Source organism: Globicephala melas, chromosome 8, assembly GCF_963455315.2.
Source record: "Globicephala melas chromosome 8, mGloMel1.2, whole genome shotgun sequence".
Taxonomy (NCBI): Eukaryota; Metazoa; Chordata; class Mammalia; order Artiodactyla; family Delphinidae; genus Globicephala; species Globicephala melas.
In genome coordinates, this window is record NC_083321.1 from 37,611,901 (window position 1) to 37,618,489 (window position 6,589).

A 6,589-nucleotide genomic window follows, 5' to 3' on the forward strand; every position below is an offset into this window, starting at 1 on the left:
AACTGGTTCTAACCAGCTCAGAATAATGCTGCTGAAGAGCTTTTATGCTGAGAAATGCTATAGTCGTTTAAAGGTAGGATAATTATTGGGTTTGGTTGTGTTGCAGTTATTGTTGTTGGGTTTTCTTGCCGCGCCATGTGACATGTAGGATCCCAATTCCCCCACCAGGGATCAAACCCACGTCCCCCGCATTGGAAAAATGGAGTCTTAACCACTGGACCACCAGGGAAGTCCAGTCATTGTTGTTGTTGAATGCTGTCTTGTGGCTTCTGCCAGAAGAATGCAGGTGCAGTCTTACGTGTGAGCCACCAGTGGTTGACTGAGAGGAGAAACACGGTAGATCTGTTCTCTTAAATGGCTGTTTCTAGGTTTGATAGTGAGTTGTGTTAGACTTGTGTGTGATTCTAGGAAGTCGGTCATTTCTTTATGACACTTGCAGTCCAGTGGAGGGTGTTTTCCCGCACTCTTGGAGCATGGGAAGAGTGAGAAGCCCCCCAGAGCAGAAACCACCCACCTCCTAGCAGGTTGCCTCGCCTCAGTATTAGGGAGCTGCTGCCCTCTACCAGATAAACATATAGGCAAGTGTAGGTCCTGGTCTCAGGAAGCTCAGAGCAGCTGTGTAAAAAATGTTTCCTTTTCTGATGTATGCATTTGCCCCCCATGTTTGTTTTCTTGGGGAGAAAATGCAGTCATATAATCAAGAGTGTACACAAGAATTTCATATTTCTTAAGTTGTTTGAATGTAATATCTCTTTTAATCTCCCTGAGTGAACTGAAGGATAGGGAATGGGGAATCCAGCCTTTCTGGTGCTGAAGCTGTGTATCTGCAGAAGCTGCCCTTGCCTCAAGGATTGGTTTGTCAGTGCCTAGAAGAACAAAGGAAAGGACCTGTGGAACTTGGAATTAGAAGTAGTCCCAGGCATGTGCTGGGAATCAAGAGATGGCTCTCTGGAAGAAAAAACAAAAACACTGACTTGGGCTTCCCTAGTGGCGCAGTGGTTGAGAGTCCGCCTGCCCATTCAGGGGACACGGGTTCGTGCCCCGGTCCGGGAAGATCCCACATGCCGCGGAGCGGCTAGGCCCGTGAGCCATGGCCGCTGAGCCTGCGCGTCCGGAGCCTGTGCTCCGCAACAGGAGAGGCCACAACAGTGAGAGGCCCGCGTACCGCAAAACAAAAAAACAAAACAAAAAAACCCTGACTTAAGTGTTTGTCAATTTCCATGGTGTAAATACTGCCACCACGGCTAATTTCAAAGGACGAAGACTTAACAGTTGGCTTGCAAAATCCCTGAAAATGTAACAGTTAGCTCTCCTGAGCTAGTATGAGCTGATTCCAGCACACCAGAAGGTAATCCACTTCCAAAGGGTAGAGACTACCAGCTATACCTTTGAAACTAAGTTGAAAGTTTCAAAGATTTCCCAGGTGAAAATAAGAAGCAAACCAAACTCTTTTAAAAAGCACTGGCTTTGGACTTCCCTGGCAGTCCAGTGGTTAAGATTCTCAGCTCCCAATGCAGGGGGCACGGGTCTGATCCCTGGTTGGGGAACTAGCATCCTGCATGACGCACAGCATGGCCTAAAAATAAATAAATAAATAAAAAATAAAAAGTACTGGCTTTTTAAGAAAACTCTCTTGAGAGAAAAATTAAAGTTTACTTCCCACAGTGCTTGCAAAGATAGCTACGTCATAGGTTATATATATTCTGTACCTTGAGCAAATACATTAATAAGTTATAGAAGTTGGTTGTCAGAGAATGAATAAGATAATTTTCCACTTTAAAAGATGGTTCTTAATTGAAAAAAAGCTACAACAAAGGTAAGCATTAGTGTTCATCAAAAGATACCATAAAGAAACTTTTTAAAAAAGCAAATTTATTAGACAACTTTGCAGTTGCTGGGATTAAACTTATTACTCTAAACATTGATAAATAAAGGGAAAGAAAGCATTTTAAAAGAATTAGTGCATAGCTGTACATTATAATTTTGTTGAATCGTAAGTTTGTTAAATATAAAACCAAATACATTACTCCCATGAAAATGACTGAAAACATGAAAATAAAAGCCACAAGCTGGGGGAAGATATTTGTAACATACATAATCGAAAAGGCTTTATATGAAGTATATAAAGAGCTCCTACTAATCAATAAAAAAGGAAAAGGAAATAAATATAAATTTCACAGAAGAAAGAGTACAAATGGCTCATCAATATGTAAAAATGGGCAATCTCATCGACAATCAGGAAAACACAAATTTAAACTACAATGTGATACTATTTATCACTCACCAACTTGACATAAAAAACAAATATGGCCTAGGATGTGGAGCAAGGGGGCCATGTATCCACTACTTGTGGGAATATAAATATATAAAATATAGAAATATGTATTGTAAATATATATATATAACCATTTTGGAAAGATAATTTGGTATTACCAACTAAGGTTCAACATAATCATATTCTATTTCACTTCGAGGTCTCTACCATTTGAACTCTTGTACTGGAGTATTTGCACAAGATTACCAGAAGCAACACTGTAATAGCGAAACAGAAAAAACCCAGATGTTGAAATACGCTGTGTTACATTCATGCTTGGCAATAGTCTTCAGCATTGAAAATGGAAGAACTACTGCAACAGTCATCAACATGCCTATGTCTAAAGAACATATTGTTGACCAAAATAAGCAAATGACTAGTGAATCCATACAATAGAAATCTATTTACAGAAAGTTCAAAAACTGGAAAAACCTTAAAAATATATTAATATATTATTATTATATTATTAATATAAAATATATTAATTTTGTGTATGCTTTCCTTTTTGTTTATACACAAGAGTGATGTAAGATTAAAATCTATGTCTAAGTTTAAAAGAACTCTCTCAGTACGTGTAAAGTAAAAATTCAGAGTGATAAGAAAACATTATGTCTGAATCTAAATGGTAGCATCTTTTTTCTTGGTGGTGTATAAATAGTAACACATCTTTCAGTCTAGGGGTCTTAGACTCAGAGAAATACAGTGTGTCCTTTTTCCCCTCCTCTAGTCTCACAGAGTGTTCTCTGCTAACTTGCCCCTCTGATAATCAGCACAGTACTTTGGAAATTCAAAATATTCCTTTATTTCTCCCAAGGCTTCTCATCAGCTACCACAACGACTAACAGTTTATTTGCACATGGCGTTCCTCATTTTCATTTCTATGAGGGAGTGTGCACAGTATCGTTGGAGAAAACTGAATATTTTCTATGATGAAGTAAAATTATATCCTTTCGGCTGGTGTGAGTATGATATTTGTACAGATTTAGCAGTCACCTCAAAGTGACTCATTACCACATTCTGCAGATCCAAACCACATCCATACTTTCTACAACTCCCAAACCCTCCCCCCAGTTCTGTCCACTTCTGAACAATACTCTTCTCAGACCTTATTCATTCATTTCAACAAATATGTATAAAGCAGCTACTATTTGTGAGGCCCTATGACAGGCACTGTGGATACAATGACAACACACAATAAAAGAGACAGGCCTTTGCCCTTGGGTTCCCTACCTACTGGCTCTAAAGACAGACAAGAAAACGGGCGAACGCACTGGAGTGTGACGAGTCCTGGGGACACTCACCTACAGCAAGAGCAGGTACAACCAGATTCCCGCAGGTCCCTGTCGTCCATCTCAAATGTGCTGCATCCCCTGACCCCACTCTCTTCACCCTCGTTCCTTTCTCAGAGCCAGAGAAGTTTCTGCTCCCCTTGGGGTTAACCATCCTTTGTGGGTTCGATCCCTCTGCCTCTTGCTTCCCCTTGACTCTGCTCTTATTCCTTCTTCTTTACCTTTCTTATCTCCCTCTTCCTTAGCTCCTTCCTGTTCCTTATAACTAGTCTGACCTTCTTTGAAAGAAAACCTTTCTTGTATTAGTAAAATAAAAGATTAGGTCAATTATTCATTTTCAATAAGCATTTGTTGAGATGCCATTATATGCCAGGTACTGGATATTAGGGGTGAACAAGAGAGAAATGGTCACTTCTCTCACTGATTTTATAATACAAGGGAGGAAGATGGACCAAAAGAAAACCCAAACAAAAATTAGAAGAATAAACCAAAAATTGAGTAAAAGAATCCCACATGTTAAAAATTGGTAAACTGTAAAGAATAACCAGAGTGAGTCAGCCAGGATGACCAGGAAGGCCTCTCTCAAGAAAGAGTGAATTCGGGAGAGCCCTACAGGTGCGACATTCCCATCCTTGTGAAAAGCGAGCAGAGGAGTATGTGGGCAGAGAAAATGTCACCTGCAAACGTCCTGTGCCAAAGAAAATCTTGGTTTGTTGGTGATACTGGAGAGTGGGGAGCTTAGGAAGGGGTGGCATGAGATGCTGCTGCAGGGTGGCCAGGGACAGATCACACTGGGCTTTGTAAGCCGTGATAAGCACCTGGATTGTATTTTAAGGGACATGGGAATCCATTGAAGGATTTTAAGCAGGGGAGAGACATGATCTGAGTATAGTTTGTATGCTAGACTGAGAGGTAGGGTAACTACATGCTCTCTTTTGCCCAGGACAGTTCCAGCTTATTCCTGTCACCCAGGTATAATTATCAATAATGTCCCTTTCACAATGGAAAGTGACTTGGCTTAGATGATAAACTATACAGTCACACTTAAGCAGAGGCGGAAGCCATGAAGATGGGGAGACTACTGAGACAGCTGTTGCACGAACCCAGGTGAGAACAGGTGTGGCCAGGAGCGTGGAGGTGCACGTGAGACCAAGCTGATGGGCTAGAGATGAATTTTGGAAGTAGAATCACAGGGCTTGCTAGTGGATTGGATGTGGAGGTAAAGGCAAGGGAAGCATCGAGCACATTCCCCAATATCTGGGGTGAGCCACAGAGGGAAGAGTCGTGTCATTTGCTGAATTGGAGTGGCCTGCGGGTGAAGAGTTCTGGACGGAGATGAGCGTTTCCTTTGGACAAGCAGAGTGTGAGATCTCTGGAAGCCATCCAATCAGAGGTTTCAGGAGGCCAATCAGATAAACAAGCATGGAGCTTGGAAACCAGGTTCTGAGGGGGAGATATAAGTTTCAGAGGCGTCAGCATGTAGATACTATTAGCTGCGCTTGTTGGGGAGAATACAGAGAAATAAAAAGTGCGAGCCCAGAACCAAGTCTGAGGGACACTTAGAGTTTGGGGAGATGAAAAGACCCAGCTAAGGAGATAAAGGAAAACTGAAGGGAAGCAAAAGGAGAGTGTGGTACTATGAAGCCAAGAGAGAACCTTCCAGGAAGGAGGGAGAGGACAACTGTGCTGAGCATGGCTCAGAGGCCTCCTGATAGGAGGAGAGAAACATGTCAGTTGTTTTGGCAACATGGAGGTCAGTGGTGACCAGAGCTGTTTTGCTGAGTGGTGGGGACAGAGGACAGGCTGGTGTGGGTTCAAGTGTGAGTCAGAAGCGAGGAATCAGAAAGTGCAGATGGGCAGGTTTTCAACAAGTCTGACTATAAAGAGGAAGAGGAAAACGTGCAAGAGTGAAGAGTGATGTGGATTGAACTCAGGGTTTTCAATGTGGTGCTTTATTGGGAAAGCTGTTACTGACTGTCTGGACTCTGCAAGGTTTTGCCCATGTGAGGAACAAGCACATTTTCCTCCCTGGCGTGAGTGTCACTGGGTGTCCTGTGCAAGAGAAGAGCACCACAGGAGCTGGGCAGAAGGAAAGCACAAACCAGGAAGTTTTTGTGTCCTATCACGTCCCTCCTGCGCCCTGAAAGGACAGAGATTAACACTGTGCCCAGCTGGCACGGGAGAAATGTTTACCAGTTCCAGTATCACAAGTGGGGCAAAGAAGGGTGGACGTGGAGCTCAGAGTAAATAAACTGATAACCGGCACACACTTCTACTCTGAAAGTGGGATTCAGGAGCACTCCTAAGGGGAGACGATTCATGATGAAATGATCCCTGTAGGGGAAAGACAAGTTTAACTTCCTTGTCAAGGAGGAAGAAAAAGTGTGTCTGTAAGGTAGTTAGTCACAGGAGAACTTTCTCATACAGTTCCCATCAGAAGGCACTGTCAGAGGTGTACGTAGAGGCTGTGTCTCAGAAAAGTGAGTCTGACAAAATAAAGCAGGAGCAGGGTAACCGGGATTAGGGAGAGTGTGGTGGCAGATTGGCTGGCAAGAACAGGCTCAAAGCACTGCTGAGTTTAGGGCTCTAGTGGTAAAGTCTCAACAGACCCCAGGTTGTAAGGAGACTCCTGTTATGAGAATGTTCACTATTAGATTTCTATCCCAGGTACTGAAGGTATAGAATTTGCAAAATGAGGGGAAAGAAAGGAAAAGTAGGAGAAAGGATGACTTGAAAGTTTAAATAAAGCAAGTTCTCCAAATTATTGTAAATAGGAAAAATTTAATAATCAGCCTTTTTATTACTTGAAATAAAAGTTGGATACAGAAGTCTATTCACCATTCTTTTTTTTTTTTTTTTTTTGGGCTGCATTGGGTCTTCGTTGTTGCACGCGGGCTTTCTCTAGTTGCGGCGAGCGGGGGCTACTCTTCGTTGCGGTGCATGGGCTTCTCATTGCGGTGGCTTCTCTTGCTGTGGAGCACGGGCT